We start from the raw sequence: 16691 nt of genomic DNA, 5'->3' as shown, positions 1-16691 counted from the left end.
GTTGGATTGGCGTAGTAGCAGTTTGGAAGGGGAGGAAAGGGCGGGTTTCCGTGATGCAGTCAAGGTTGAACTGAGGATTTGGTGATAGGCTGAATATGTGGGTTTAATGAGAGAGAGGAGTTGAGGATAATGACAAGGTTAAGGGCTTCTGAGATGGGATAGTGGTGTTTACAGTGGCGGGAAAAAGTTGGAGGATGGGGTTTAGGTAAGAGGATGAGGACTTCTGTTTTGGACACATTAAGTCTGAAGGACATCCACTTAGAGATGTCTTGAAGGTAGACGGAAATACTAGACCGCAGAGAAAGGAGGGAGGTCAGGGCTGGAGAAGTAGATTTGGGAGTCATCTGCAGAGAGATGGTAGTTGTAAAAACCTTGTCTGATAACACTAAAATGAATATATATATGGTTCTCTCTCAAGGACTGATGAAATTTTGTAAGACACAGAGATTTTATTGTGCAGTATTTCAGAGTTGAAAGAATTGTGGTGGGGGGGGAGGGGGCGGGAGAGGAGTTTTTCCTAGAGAGGTTCTCTAAAATATACTCAATTAATTAGAGTGGGTTACTGGAACCACATGGGAAACTTCATTAGGGGATGCTTTTAGACATGAAAGAATTAGAAGATACGCTGTTATTTAAAAGATGTGTATTTTCAGTATACAGTTTGTATGCTTCCAGGTTTTCTTCAGAAAGGTAAATTCTTGCTCCCAATTCTCATCTTTTTCATCTACATAATCTGGGGGGGGGGGGTGTAGAGTGTGTGTGTGTGTGTGTGTAAATAAATAACCTGAAAGGTAGATAAGATCTATCTTCATTCTAATACACCATAGGTTTTTTAAAATAACTTGAAATACTGATCTTTTTCATAGAAGAAATTCACATTGTTGTTTTCAAATCGCTGATAGTTTCACTGTCTTTTAGCCAGTTCACCTTTACCAAAAGTTCAAATGGAATATACTCACAACCAGAAGGGGAAGTTTTCGGCCAAGAACAGCACTGAGATTCATCTGTATTTTCATTCTGGTCCCACAACTCCCACCCAAAATTGCATTAGGATCAATAAAATGCTAGAGTGTTAAATTAGAACCCCAGACTGCCTCTGTTGATCTCAAGTTCTTTGGAAGTTTAGATCAAAAAAGCTTAAAGGAAAAATGGAGAGGTCGTAAAATTGCTAAAGAATTACACCAACTACTCTGCATAGATCTGGGGTCCATGGGGGGGGGGGGGGGGGTGGAAAGGTGGGAGGGAGATGGGTGCAGTGTTAACCCACCTTAGGGAAGGGTCCAAATCCCCCCCAACAGGTTCCTGGACCACTCATCATCCTGCCAACAGAAAGAAACTGTCACCTTGGTACTATCACTAATCCTGCCCCTTGGAGCTGCAATACCTTGTAACGGTAATTGTAGCTGCTGATCACCAAGGCAATCTGGGTTGAGGGAGGAGGAGGTAGGTGCCTAGATGCTGCAGCTCTCTTCCCAACCTCAGCCTTTGTGGGTGGGAGCACCGCTCCAGTTGGCTGAAAGGGCCACCACAAAACAATTTTCCTACTGCAATGGACAGTCCAGGTTAGGGTTTTTCTTTTAATACCAGAGCAGAGTTCCAGCCCATTCTGGTTTTATTTCCTGCAATGAATTAAGTTCTAATATTGCATGGAGTCAACAATTCTTCTAGGACTTCTTCCTATGCCCCGGTTCCTTTCATTCCCCCTAAGAAATTAAGTCATGCTGTCTGGAAAAGTAATATCATTAATAATAGTATCTTTTAAGTGCTTTCTCTGGTGCTAAATGCCAGGGGTAGATTCAAGTTAATCAGATCAGACACAGTCCCTGTCCCTCACCAAACTCAAATAGAGGGACAGAGGGAGAAAGGTTACCCCCATTTTACAGATGAGGTATCGGAGGTGCAGAGAAGTGACTTGCCCATGGTCATACAGCATACCCATATGGTCTGATTAAGGCCTGTGCTCTTTCCACTAGGCTCTAGTGGGTCACTACTGCATCTTTTCCTGGAACTCAGTGTGGCCAAGCTACAGATTTTCCGCCATGCAAGGGCTCTATAATCTCATTTCCCAGGATATGATCCCTAAATCTACAGCGACACCTACATCTCTACACCTCAAGGACAGAGTGGACACCCAGTTCACCCCTAACATAAGGGCTGGGGTCTTGTAGAATCCCACATTAAAGGAAAATTCACACCGTAGAACTCACCACCTGCCCAACTCCTCGCACATGCATACGATCTTTCCCTCCAACTCTGGGTTGCCCTGAATCGAGGCACAAGTTGTTGACGGAACACTCTCCAATTCTGCTATGGTGTCCTAGCCAAAGAACGCATTCTGTCACAAGTGAATGTCTGCACAATGAAAGACCAGTAGACACAGAGGAAATTGGAGAATCTGTTGAGGGTGCTTGACAAGAGGAATTTAATATTCCTCTCCACATATCATACTTAAGTATGTCACAACTGTATGGTGAATAATTGTGTTTATGCTGTATTCTTAAACAGTCTACTGATTAATGTCAGTCTCTCTTGCATCTGCATTTCAAGCTTCAAATTCTGAAGTCTCCTTGCAACAATGCCTAATAAAACTTAGAAATCTTTAAAAAAAAAAAGTAAGCTACCTGTATTTACTTTCCAAATTACAAAATGAGGGAAACACTAAGCATTCTATGCCATTTCCAGGAAACTATTGCATCTAGTAAAACTGCTTTTCTTGCAATATTAATTTAATTTGGCTTGAATGTAAAGAAAATTCCCTACATCAGGATGTGTGGTAGTAATGCTTGCCGGGGTGCCACAAAGTAAGGTCATTAAATGTGATCAATAAAACTGGACCTAAATGAATAAATATCAAGATTAAATTTTCATGATAGTTAAGACTGCCCAATATAACAACTGAAAGGGCAGGAAATTTAAAAGCTGAAGTTACATAGAGCGACAGAATACCACATAGGAATAAATAAAATCAGGTTCAATGATAGGAAGGAGAAAGATGAAAAGCAGTAATACCAGTCAATACTAGAGGATAATAGTATAAACATTTTTTTTAAAAAAAACTATCAATGAGTTATAGCAGCAAATGGGACATAAATTATTTTGGACTGCAGAGGAGAAACTATTGAACTATTTAATAGGCCATTTCTAAAATAATGAATTCCATCTTGGGGACGAGAAAAAGTGATAAATAAAAGAGAATACAGATCATGAGGGTGATAAAAATGACTGATAGCCAGACTTAAATTGTGAGATTAAAGGAGTTAAATGCAGTAAAATGGTCTTTGGGTTGCAGAACCCATGAGAGGGTAGGATGTTTCCTTCAAAAATATTTAATAAAGGAAAATAAATTGATGTTAATATCCAAAAACTTTTGCAAAATTTATTTTAGGGAAAATGATAAGCAACTCATCAATTTCTTAAAGGAAATCAAGGAAGTTTCGTAAGGAAAATACTGCACTAGTCATTAACGAGTGGCCTAAATTATGGTTCTCTCTCTCTTTCTGAACTAGTAATATTCCATACTAACTAAAAAACAAACTCAAGATCACTTGTCTCTCTCCCTCTGCAAATGCAGTGTAATCAAATCTAACTTGTACTTCCTAAAGACTCGACTATCTTGGGTCAAAATGGAAGCTACCTATTGTTATATTCTCCTACTCACATTATTTAGAAATAATTGATATTTCTTTGATTGTAGTCTCCCTGAGAGAAGGGAATGCATGTCTTTTGCTCCTGTTATACTCTCCCAAGCACTTAACAAGTGCTTTGATCTCAAGGACTCCAAAAACACAACTGAAAGATCGACACCTGGCCAAGTGCATTTCAGTTCTTAATAAATGTTAACTTTATACTTCATCTTGCTTTATAAGCCAGATGGAAGTTGCTGCTCTGGACAAAGTCTAAAAATCCACTTAGTTCTAGAGTCTTTGCCTACAGTAACTAGGAGACAAGATGTGAAGCAAATCTTCAGTGTTACTGTTACATAAACTACACTCTCACTTGGCACTATCTCTGGAAATTATATGAAACATTAAATTTTCTTTCACTGAAATCGCAGAAAAGCAACGGTTAGTAGATAAAGCATGGGCCTCGGAGTCAAAGGACCTGGGTTCTCATCCCAGGTCTGACATTTGTCTGCTCTGTGACCTTGGGCAAATCACTTAATTTCTCTGTACTTCAGTCTATAAATGGAGAGTTAGACTGTGAGCCCTCTGTGCGACAGGAACTGTGCCCAACCTGATTAACCTGAATCTAACCCAGTACAATGTACACAGCCTGGCATGTAGTAAGCACTTAAATACCATAAAAAAACTTCAAAAATGGAATCATTAGTATTTACTGACAAATCTACTCTGTGCAGAGCCCTGTACTAAGCTCTTGAAAGAGAACAACAAAATTAATTGACACAAATTTCTACCTTCAAGGAGTTTACAATATAGCGACAGGTTTATTCCCCTAATTCACTCCCCTAAAACATTCATTCCTTCAATCGTATTTATTGAGCACTTACTTGATGTAGAGCACAGTATAACAATAAGCAGGAATTTCCTGTTCACAACAAACTTACAGTTCAAAAGGGCAGACAGACATCAATATAAATGAATTACAGACACGTACATAGGGCTGTGGAGCTGGGTGAGGGGATGAATAGAGAGAGCAGGTCAGGTCGACGCACAAGGGAGTGGAAGAAGAAAGGAGGGTTTGGTCAGGGAAGGCTTCTTGGAGGAGATGTGTCTTCAATAAGGCCGGGGGAGTGGGGCAAGTGACTTTAATTGCCTAATTTTATGAATTTAAGATCTAAATGAATTTAAAGTATAAGATAGATAAATTAGATATGTCTTTTAAAATAAGCTCAATAACTTTCTAGGACAGAGGTTTTCAGATCATATTTTGGTACTTCAGGCCTTTTTAAATTAGATGCCTTCACTGGCTCAAGTCTTCTCACTTGATTCCTAATCACCCCCCTGCCCTGTGCCCCTTCCACCTGGCCCCTCTTCTCCCCTAGAGCTCTTCCTCTTTTCAAGCACCATTTGCTGGCTTTCACCACTCACTCTGGCCTAGTAAAATGAACCCAAGCCTGGGGGTTGGAAGACTTAGAAATTCTAATCCCAGTTCTGGTACTTGCCTGCTGTGCAACCTTGGGAAAGTCACTTCACTTCTCTGTTCCTCAGTTTCTTCATCTGTACAATGGGAATTAAACACTTGTTTTCCTTCCCCCTTTCCCCGTGGGGGTTCTATGTGGGACAGGGTCTGTGTCTAACCTAATTATTTTGTATTCGCTCCAGCGCTTAGCACACCACTTGGCCCATAGTAAGCACGTAAATATCACTCTTATTTGGCATTAAGACAGTTACAAGACCATTGGAATCAACAAGCTACAATTCCAATGATAACTTTTGCGAGTGGCTGTACCCCAAAAAGTTCAGTGGCCATATATTTAAGAAAACTGGCCTACAGTCAAACAGGAAAGTGATTCCTCTCCACCTCGCCATATCACCCAGGAAAAGGCATTCCTATTTTCAAATATGTTGAAACTCACAATTACAGTGCTTCAATGAACTCCAAGTTCAAGTCTACTGCCTAACTGCATGTAGAACTATGCCTCAAGCTTCTTTGAAAAAGAAGGACACTTTTCCTCTCAAATCTCCAGAGACGGAGATTCTAGAAACAAACACTTGCCAAAATGGGACATAATTTTAGATACTGAGCTTCTATAATGGATAATTATAAAAAAAAAAGCTGTTCACAACAGTCTCTCTTATCATTACTCAAACACCAAAATGTTTCCTATGAAAAGCTGATGCAAAAATCACCTTTAGGACCAACTTGCACTGACTCAACCCAAGCAAAGTATCCTTTAATGATTACACAAAATACATCACAAAAATATACAAGCAACATCAAAGTAGCTTGCAATCATATTAGGCTTCCTCTAGAAATGTTAACAGTCATAAAATCCCTCCGAATAACTTACAAATGGCAAGATACTCTAGGTAACCAGAACCTTCAACAATAACACTTTAGTGACCTTAAAAATTTTCTAATGTCAATTCCACTGCCTGAATATCATTTGTATTAAATCTCTTGTATTAGTACATTCATTTTGAGGAATAACAGTTCAACAATACACTGAATACACCTGAAGTATTAACACATCAGAACATTTTCAATAAGTTGACTTGAAATATTGTAGTATTTTTCAACATGCTGTAGATTAAACACATTCTCATGAGTAGATTCTGCATTCAAGCTTCAAGGCAACAGAACTGGGAGACGGGGCCAAGGATCACCATATCAGTTGTATTCCAGCATAACACTCGGGGTACAGGCTCGGGGAAGCTGTTCTTTGTTCACCTGCCCAACCTGGATCATGGGTCTCCCAAGAAGATTGGGGTGAATGCACTTTTTCTGGGTTCACTCTCAGCTGGGCTCTAGAATCAACTCAGTCTTCCTAGGAATCCTCAGCCTCTGGATACTTCAATATTGCCCTAAACAGAAATTCTGAGGTCTATGGGCCCTGAACCAAAACAATTCCTTGAACAAGAAAACAGGGCACAGGTAATCATCTATCTACCTCAAATCTCCTCTTTGTCATCCCAACTATGAAATTCTACAACAGCAGAAGCCACTTCACCCAGTTTTTAATTCTTCCTTAGCCCTAGTAGGAGGGGAACTCTAGGGAGGGGAAAATGGCCTATGTTCCAGTAATAAAAGAAGGATATCCTTGACCTCCCCTTTTGAACCCTGTAAGGAAAACCTTCTTTAGCATTTTGTGTTTCCTGACTTAGTTGATGTACATGGCTGCAACTGAGACCCTTCTTGTGTTTTTTGTTGTAAATTTTGTTTTTAATGGAATTGTACAAGATAACTTCACCAGTACACATCTTAGAAGATCTTACATAACCTCTCACCTTTCAAAGTGATTTGATCTGACCTAAAACTATTTTCCAAGTGAGAAATAACTTTTTCCATCCACTTCTTCCCCTAATTATGTGCTTCATTTAAAAAGTTCAGAACACTAGTCAGTTTTTTGTGGAATTTGTCAGTGACACTGCAGGCCATTTCATAAATACACTTAGGAAATTACTTTATGCTTAGATATTTAATGTAGTGTAGATTTGTAATCTTTCACTGAAACCAAGTTTTCACTCATTTTAAAAAAACACAATTATCTTAATTAACTGGTCTCCAGTTGACTAACCATCAGTCAAGTAAATTCACACCAGCTGAGATGTGAACTCACTCCTCCATCTCTTCAGCAAAAGTGAGATGGCTTTTCAGTCCCCCTTCCTTTCCAGGCCCTTCCCAAATTCCATAAAGGGCGGGGGTGAGAGGGGATAAAGACATATACAAGGAAAATATTAGTTCACTTCCCCTGAATGTACTTTATTTCATCTGTCTCCCTCATCGGTCTGTAAGCTCCCTGAGAGCAGGGATGGTCCTTTATCAATCTGTTGTACCCTTCCAAGGGTTTATACAATGCTCTATTCTCTTTAAGGCCTCAGTAAATACCACTGATTGATTTCAGGGTCTCAGTTGCAGCCATGTACATCAACTAAGTCAGGAAACACAAAATGCTATTTTGAAGGCTTTAAATTTCAATATGAACTGTGAGTTATTAGCAAGCAATTTAAGTTTCATGTCCCCTAACTTGTATAAAATTAATTTTATTTTCCTTTGCTTTGGGCGGGGAGAGGGGTCATGTCACACCATTTCAGGAAAGAACAATCATCTCAGACTTTAGCTGAAAAGGGAAGTTAATTGAAGCAGTTTGGCCTAAAGCATAAAGCACGGGCCTGGGATCAGAGGAGCTGGGTTCTAATCCTAGCTCTTACCTGCTGTGTGACCTTGGACAAGTCACTTAACTTTGCTGTGCTTCAGTTTCCTCAAATGAGAAGCAGCATGGTGTAACAGATAGAGTACGGGCCTGGTAGTCAGAAGGAGCTGGATTCTAAAACTCTGCTCCGCCACTTGTCTGTCGTGCGACCGAGGGCAGGACACTTAACTTCTCCGTGCCTGTGGTTCTCTGTGCCTGTGGTCAGACATTTGACTGACAAAATAATAATGATTACTGAATTTTTAAGCAGTTACTATGTTCCAGGCACTGTACTAAGTGTTGGGGTGGATTCAAGCAAAATCAGGGTGGACACAGCCCCTGTACCCCCTGGAGCTTATAGTCTTAATCCTCATTTTACAGATGAGGTAACTGAGGCACAGAGAAGTGAAGTGACTTGCCCAAGGTCACACAGCAGACAACTGGCCGAGCCAGGATTAGAACCCATGACGTTCTGACTCCCAGGCCCGTGCTCTGTCCACTAGCCATGCTGCTTCTAATCTAAAATATTACATAAAGAGAGGCATTGTATGACTTATTAGAGCAGAACAACCCCTTTGATCACTTTGGTCATCCTTTAGATGTCTTCCTTTAGAGCCACTAATTTCTTACCAGGAATTTTTATCCACACTGATAAATAGCAAAGGTTGCCTCAGAAGAACTAAACTATTTGGCAAATCCTTTCTGCCTGGAACTCTTTACCTCATCCTCTTAGCCACCCTAAAAATTCTTATTAAACTCCACCTTTCCAGGTCATCGGTATTCAGCAGCTGCTATGAGCGCTAACGTGTATTCAACTACCCCTAGCCCCAAATACATAATAATAATAATAATATAATAGCACTGTTAATATTTTCCATGTTTATCATTTCATACTTATCCTTCCAAACTTCTGTGTTGGCACTGTTTCCCCAACTCCTCAGATCATTTTTCTACCAAACTATTCTTCCCTTAAGAACCTCCAAGGGTTTGCCCATCCATTTCCACTTCAAACAGAAACTCTTTACCAGTAGATTTAAAGGACTCAATCACCTTGCCCTCTCCTATCATACTGTAGCCCAATATGCACACTTTGCCCAAATACCCCGATCTACTCACTGCAACTTGATTTATCTCGCGGACAACCCCTTGCCCATGTCCCGCCTCTGGTCTGGAACTCCCTCTTCTTCAAGTCCAAGACACCATCGTTGTCCCCAGATCCAAAGCATCGTTAAAATCGCTTCTCCTTCAAGAGGCTTTCTCCCACTAACCCCGCAATTTCCCCTCCTCCCTTTTACCACTGCTCTCCAAATTTCTTAAGTTGTTTACCCCACTGCCTCCACTTCCCTCCTCTAATTCTCTCCTTGATCCCCTCAAATCTGGCTCTCAGCTGCCTTCAACACTACAGACCACCTCCTTGTCCCTCAAACTTTATCCAACTTTGACTTCACTAAGAATGACCTTCTATCTCTCTGGCTGCTTCTCAATCTCTTTTGCAAGCACTTCCTCTGCCTCCCACTCTCTGACAGTGGGTGTCCCTTAAGGTTCATTTCTAGGTCTCCTTCTATTCTCCATCTACATCCACTCCTTTGGACAACTCATTCACTCCCATGGCTTCAACTACCCTACGAGGATGATTCCCAATTCTACATCCCCAGCCCAGTCCTCTTGCCTTTCCTGTAGTCTTGCATTTCCTCCTGCCTTCAGGACATCACTATCTGGATATTGTACAACACCTCAAACTCAACAGGTTCAAATCAGAACTCATCTTCCCACCCAAACCCTGTCCACCCCATCAATGTAGACAATACCGCTATATTCCCTCTCTCACAAGTCCCTAACCTTGGCCTTGTCCTTCATTCATCTCTCTCACTCAACCCACATAGTCAGTCACCAAATCCCGTTGGCTCTATCGTCTCGATATTACTAAAATTCACCCTTCCCTCTCCATCCAAACTGCTCCCGCACTGATCCAAACACTTATCCTATCCCACCTCAATTGCTGCATCTGCCTCCTGTCTCTCCCCACTCCAGTCCATAGTTCACTCTGCTGTCCGGATGATTTTTTCTAAAAAAAAGAAAAAATTCAGCCCATGTCTCCCCACTCCTCAAGAACCTCCAATGGCTGCCCATCCACCTTCACGTCGAACAGAAACTCTTTACCATTGGCTTTAAAGTAGTCAATCAGCTAGTCCCCTCCTACTTTGCTTCACCAATCTCCTACTAAAGGCCACCTCCTGCGCTTTGCTCCTCTAGCCTGGACTTACTCCCTGTGGTCCAATTTTGTTCATGACATCACCAACCCCTTTCCCACATGCTCCCGCTAGCCTGGAACTCCTTCCCCCTCTATACATGCCAGACCACCACTCTCCCCACCTTCAAAGCATTATTGCAACATGGCGTAGTGGGTAGAGCCCAGCCCTGGGGGTCAGAAGGTCATGGGTTCTAATCCCAGTTCTCCCACTTTGTCTGCTTTGTGACCTTGGGAAAGTCACTTTTCTTCTCTGTGCCTCAGTTACCTCACCTGTAAAATGAAGATAGAGACTGTGAGCCTCCTGTGGGACAGGGACTGTGTCCAACCCGTTTTGCTTGTATCCAACCCAGCACGTAGTACAGTGCCTGGCACATAGTAAGCATTCAATACCCTTATACTAATCTCTTCCAAGAGGCCTTACCTGATTAAGTCCTCTTCTCCCAGGCTCCCTCGCCCTTCTATGTCTATGCACTTGGATCTGCATTTGCCCCACCCTCAACCCCACAGCACTTGCATATAGATCTTTATATTATATATTATAATTTATATTAATGTCAGCCTGCCCCTCTAGACTGTAAGCCCTTTGAGAGCCAGGAACATATCTGAAAACTCTGATATATTATACTCTCCCAAATGCTTAGTACAGTGCTGTGCATACTGAGTGCCCAATAAATACAACTGTTGGATAGATTGATTTGGATTTCTGCTGTGCATACTGAGTGCCCAATATATACAACTGTTGGATAGAGTGATTTGGATTTGTAACCTTTAAGGACTTGATATTCACCCTACCCTCAGCCTGACTGCACATACCCATAATTTCTTTTAATATCCGTAGAGGGGGAAAACACCCTCTACACTGAAAACTCCTTCTGGATAGGGAACATCTCTACCAGCTCTATTAAGCTCTATTACTCTGCCAAGTGCTTAGTACAGTGACCTGCACAGAGTAATAATATTAATGATTACGGTATTTGCTAAGCGCTTACTGTGTGCAGAGCACCGCTCTAAGCTGCAAATATGACTAATTGGAATGGTTTGTGTCTGTCAGATCCCTATTGCAAACTCCTTAAGAGCAGAGACTGTATTGCCTACTCAAATATTCTTTCCAAGTGCTTAGCACAATGATAGGAACATAAGTAGGCACTCCAAAAAACTGATTAATGACATCTGCATCTGATTATTCCTAGTTTGAACCACCACTTCTGCTTAACCTAGAATTACTTTGGAGGAAGGCTTAAATGAAATGAACTCTTCTTCAAAATTAACAGTGAATGTTACTTTAAAAGTACGCTTTGTGGTTTGAGATAGCTTTAAGGAAAAAAAAAAAAGATGATTTCAGATCAGTCCTTGAGTTGAATCTGTTGGCCATGACTGAAAAGCCAGGCCTAGGAGATCATCCCACCACTGCTATTCAGTTTTTTAGGTTTTAAAAACTCCATCTGTAGCTGCAGCTTTTCAATGTTAATTTTTTTTTTTTTAAGAACATATGGTTGTGCCCGAGTGAGGCTACAGAGTTCCAAGTACAGTGCTAAACAAATTCTGGGCTCAAATTCTCATTGATCATGTGGAGGATGAATAAACCTTGTAATTATAAAAATTTAAAAACTTGTCAAAAAAAAAAAAGGGGGATCTGGCCAAAAGACCATTTCCATCCCTAAGAAATTCAGGCAGCAACTGCAGTTTTATTAGATATGGTATTTCTAAAATTTTCATTTAATCATCAACCTACTGCAAGAAATCACTGTGATGGGTCAGAGGAAAGGAGGGAAGGAAATGGGACTGGGAGTGGTAGGAAGAGTATGTATGCGCTCTTCAAATAAATAAGAAGCTTACAGTGACAAATATTCAAACCACCACTGGAAAAAGTTAGATTCTCAATATTTTACCATCGTTAAAATTTCAGGACCTTTTAAGATGATCAAGTTGACTCTTAACTGATTATATTGAATCTCCTTTTAAATTCTATCAAAGAATATGGTCCTATGAATATGTCCAGAGAGAAGGCATGGTAGACCTCAGTCACAAATTATTTAATTTTAAAATTCCATTCTGCATATTACTATCCGATTTCATTTAGAAACATTACAATCTATTTGGAATAAAGGATTCTGTATTGCTTAATATACTTACCAATTCAATCAACTAATGCACTACTTATGAAAAAATACCCAAACGTCATCCTTATGAGGAAATTCATGGAATCATAGGGCTTTGAAGGACTTCAAAGGTTAATCTTTCTGTTTCGAGGGAGCCCTATATCTAAATCATTGCAGAAAATCAACTTGTCTTTTCTGTTCTTAACATGTGGTAATCTTGGCAATCTATTCCAATGTCTCCTATCCCACAGAGTCACCAAGTGTTCTTAGTGGCTAACAAATCCCCATACTGCAAGCCCAATTTATTCTAGTAGGAATATAAAAAGTCTCAAGTAAGAGTGTCCAAAAAAGTTTGTTTTTATTTTTTTCCCTGCTCAGGCTAGAACAGTGATTCTTTTGAAAGTGCTGGTAACACTATAGACACCTGACACACAATTAGAGGTATTCACTGCCCTAATGTTCATGTTAGAGAAATCATAATTGCAAAGTAAATAAATCCTTTAACTCTGGATACTGATAAGCATGAAAAAGGGCACGGACTTTCAACTAGTGTTTGGTTCTCTTGTGTATTTTGAGGTCACATGGAGAATATTTTGTGTCACTTCGAATCTCAAGCTGGAATAACTGCTCCAAATATAACATTCTCTACAGCATTATTAAAGGAAGGACGCTAATGTCTTTTTAGAGTACTCTTCTGGAGCTTCAATATCTACACCGAGCCATGCTTTTCCCGATAAACCTCTCCACGGCAATGGTGTTTATCGAGTGCTTACTGTGTGCGGAACACTGACCTAAGTGCTTGAGAGGGGTACAATACAGCAGAGTTGGTAGATGCGTTCCCTGCCCACGAGGAGCTGTCTTGAGGGGGAGACAGCTATTAATAAAAATAAATCACAAATATGTACATATGTGCTGTGGGGGCTCCATAAACTAGAACGAGATTTTTAAAAAAACTGTTTAACAAATATGGAACAATAAAACACGCTGCATACTAAAAGTATGTTTTTGATTTCTAGCCCGTGCGAACCTTAAAGGAGTGATACGTGCACATGACTCGTACAAGACCATTCAAAAGACCGTGCTTAGCTGATGCATGCTTCTAATAAAAGGGGTCAATTTCCTATCAATACATTTAAAAACTGGATCGGATTCATATGGGCATTCCTTCTTCCCAAAGGAAGCTCACGGATTTCTCTAAGGAGATTACAAAAATGCCCCTCGAGGTATATGAATCCACCCTGGTCTGCTTTCACAACAAATGGGAGTGATCAACCCTGAATTTTCTTCCCCAAACGCCTGGACAATAGGTGCACGAAAATTTTAGGGCAGAGTGGTCTTAAATGAAGTTTGGGGTAACCGAAACTCAAGGACCATTGAAATAGTTGTAGCCTTGGATAGATGCATATTGGGCTTAGTGGAAAGAGCCCGGGCCTTGGGAGCTTGCGGTCGTGGGTTCTAATCCTATTGGGTAAACTAAATATTACCCTATTTATTCTGTTAATGAGGTGTACCTCCCCTTGATTCCACTTATCGTGATAATGTTGTCTTGTTTTTGTTTCGTCATGTTTTGCTCTGCTGTCTCCCCGATTAGACTGTGAGTCCGTCATTGGGCAGGGATTGTCTCTGTTGCCGAATTGTCTCTGTTGCCGAATTGTCCATTCCAGGCGCTTAGTACAGTGTCCCACACATAGGAAGCGCTCAATAAATACTATTGAATGAATGAATCCGTCCTCCGCCACTTGTCAGCTGTGTGACTTTGTGCCTCAGTTGCCTCATCTGTAAAACGGGGATGAAGACTGTGAGCCCCATGTGGGACAACCTGCTGACCTTGTATCCACCCCAGCGCACAGAACAGTGCTTGGCACAGGGTAAGCACTTAACAAACACCATCATCATCATTATTATAACTGGTCTAGTAACCCAAACTTCCAGCCAACACCCACACAGCCACAAAAGAGAAACTGCATTATCTGGGGTCTTCTGGTGAACCCCAATACTTCCCGGCCCTTTGGTCCATACCGAGGGAGCTATGGGGCACGGGTTCTAATTCCGGCTCCACCGCTCACCTGCTTGGGTGGCCCTGGGCAAGTCACCACCTCCCTGGGCCTCGCTTCCCTCATCTGTAAAATGGGGACGGGGCCTGTGCAGCCCCATGTGCGACAGGGACCCAATTTGCTTGTAGGCACCCTCCCCAGCGCTTAGGACAGTGCCTGGCACATAGTCGGCCCTCAACGACTACGAGGATGATGATTGGCAGAGAAGCAGCATGGCTCGAGCCTGGGCTTAGGAGTCAGAGGTCATGGGTTCGGTTCCCAGCTCTGCCACTTGTCAGCTGGGTGACTATGGGTAAGTCACTTCCCTTCTCTGAGCCTCAGTTCCCTCATTTGTCAAATGATGACTGTGAGCCTCACGTGGGACAACCTGATGACCCTCTATCTCTCCAAGCGCTTAGAACAGTGCTCTGCACAGAGTAAGTGCTTAACAAATACCAACATTATTATTATTATCCCGGCTCCGCCATTTGTCAGCTGGATGACTGTGGGCCAGTCCCTTCTCTGGGCCTCAGTTCCCTCCTCTGTCAAATGAAACCTGTGAGCCTCACGTGGGACAGCCTGATGACCCCGTGTCTCTCCCAGCGCTTAGAACAGTGCTACATAGTAAGCGCTTAACAAATCCCAACATTATTATATTATCCCGGCTCTGCCACTTGTCAGCTGGGTGACTGTGGGCCAGTCACTTCCCTGGGCCTGAGTTCCCTCCTCTGTCAAAGGAAGCCTGTGAACCTCATGTGGGGGGACAACCTGATGACCCCGTATCTCCCCCAGCGCTTAGAACAGTGCTACGCACAGGGTAAGCGCTTAACAAATACCAACATTATTATTATTATTACTATCCCGGCTCCGCCACTTGTCAGCTGGGTGACTGTGGGCCAGTCCCTTCTCTGAGCCTCAGTTCCCTCCTCTGTCAAATGAAGCCTGTGAGCCTCACGTGGGGGGCAACCTGATGACCCCGCATCTCCCCCAGCGCTTAGAACAGTGCTACATACTAAGCGCTTAACAAATCCCAACATTATTCTATTATCCCGGCTCTGCCACTTGTCAGCTGGGTGACTGTGGGCCAGTCCCTTCTCTGGGCCTCATTTCGCTCCTCTGTCAAATGAAGCCTGTGAGCCTCACATGGCTCAACCTGATGACCCCGCGTCCCCCCCACCCAGCGCTTAGAACAGTGCTACATACTAAGCTATTAACAAATCCCAACATTATTATATTATCCCGGCTCTGCCACTTGTCAGCTGGGTGACTGTGGGCCAGTCCCTTCTCTGGGCCTCAGTTCCCTCCTCTGTCAAAGGAAGCCTGTGAGCCTCACGTGGGGGGACACCCTGATGCCCCCGCCTCTCCCCCAGCACTTAGAGCAGTGCTCTGCACAGAGTCAGCGCTTAACAAATACCAACATTATTATTATCCTGGCCCCCGCCACTTGTCAGCTGGGTGACTGTGGGCCAGTCCCTTCTCTGGGCCTCAGTCCCCTCCTCTGTCAAAGGAGGCCTGTGAGCCTCACGTGGTTCAACCTGATGCCCCCGCCTCTCCCCCGGCGCTTAGAACAGTGCTCTGCACAGAGTCAGCGCTTAACAAATACCAACATCACGACGCTGCCGACGATGGTCTGCGGGGCCTTAGGTGGAGGGAGGGCCCCGGGGGCCCAGGTGGGGGTGAGGAAGGGGAAGGACGGGTCCAGGACCGGCCGGGGTGGGCTGAGGGTGCGGGGGGAGGAGGAGCGGCGAGCGTGGCGCACAGGGCCGGGCCGCCCTCCGCCATGTTGCGGGCCCACCCCAACAAAGCCCCGCGCCAGGGAGCGGGGCCCGGCCGCCATTGGCCTCCGCGGGCCTGGGGGTCGGGCGCGCGCACAGGCCGCGAGGCCCGAGCTGGCGCCGGCGCGGCCGCAGACAAAGGGCGGCCATTATGGGGGCCGCGAGCGGCGGAGCCGCCGACCCCTCCCCGTCGGCGGGCCGCTCCTCCTCACCTGTGGGCACCCGACGCCACCCCGCTGGCCGCTCCGGATCGCAGCGCTCCGCCGCCTCGCCGCCCTCAGCACCCAGGCCGCGGCGCCGCCCCACGGGACCCGCTCCTGCCGCCGCCGCCGCCGCCGCTCCAGAGCGCGCCTCCCAACGGCCGACGCCGCCTCGGGCTCGAGCACGCTGCCCCGCGCGCGCCGCCGCTAAATACCTCACACTGCGGCGCCGGGCGGGACGGCGGCGCGCGCTCCCTCCCTCGGACGCGCGCGCGCGGCCCGCCCTCGCTCCCCCCCCCCCCCCGCCCTTTCTAATACTAATAATGTTGGGATTTGTTAAGCGCTTACTAGGGAGCACTGTTCTAAGCGCTGAGGGAGATCCGGGGTCATCAGGTTGTCCCACAGGCTGCATTTGACAGAGGAGGGAACTGAGGCCCAGAGAAAGGACTGGCCCACAGTCACCCAGCTGACAAGTGGCAGGGCCAGGATAATATAATGATGTTGGGATTTGTTAAGCGCT

The 16691-nt window shown here is 44.0% G+C and overlaps 1 protein-coding gene across 1 annotated transcript in view; it reads right to left on the bottom strand.

Annotated features, from left to right (window-relative positions):
• Positions 1-16293, bottom strand: part of SIAH1 (siah E3 ubiquitin protein ligase 1) — a 37773-nt gene extending 21480 nt beyond the window's left edge. The window contains exon 1 of the mRNA XM_029075127.1: positions 16184-16293. The gene's annotated coding sequence lies outside the window, so the exon portion shown is untranslated. The remainder of the gene's footprint in view (positions 1-16183) is intronic.
• Positions 16294-16691: the final 398 nt, after the last annotated feature.

The sequence above is a fragment of the Ornithorhynchus anatinus genome, chromosome 11, assembly GCF_004115215.2.
Source record: "Ornithorhynchus anatinus isolate Pmale09 chromosome 11, mOrnAna1.pri.v4, whole genome shotgun sequence".
In the NCBI taxonomy this organism is placed as follows: domain Eukaryota; kingdom Metazoa; phylum Chordata; class Mammalia; order Monotremata; family Ornithorhynchidae; genus Ornithorhynchus; species Ornithorhynchus anatinus.
Note: the sequence above shows the minus strand (reverse complement) of the source record. Positions and strands in the feature narration are given on the sequence as shown.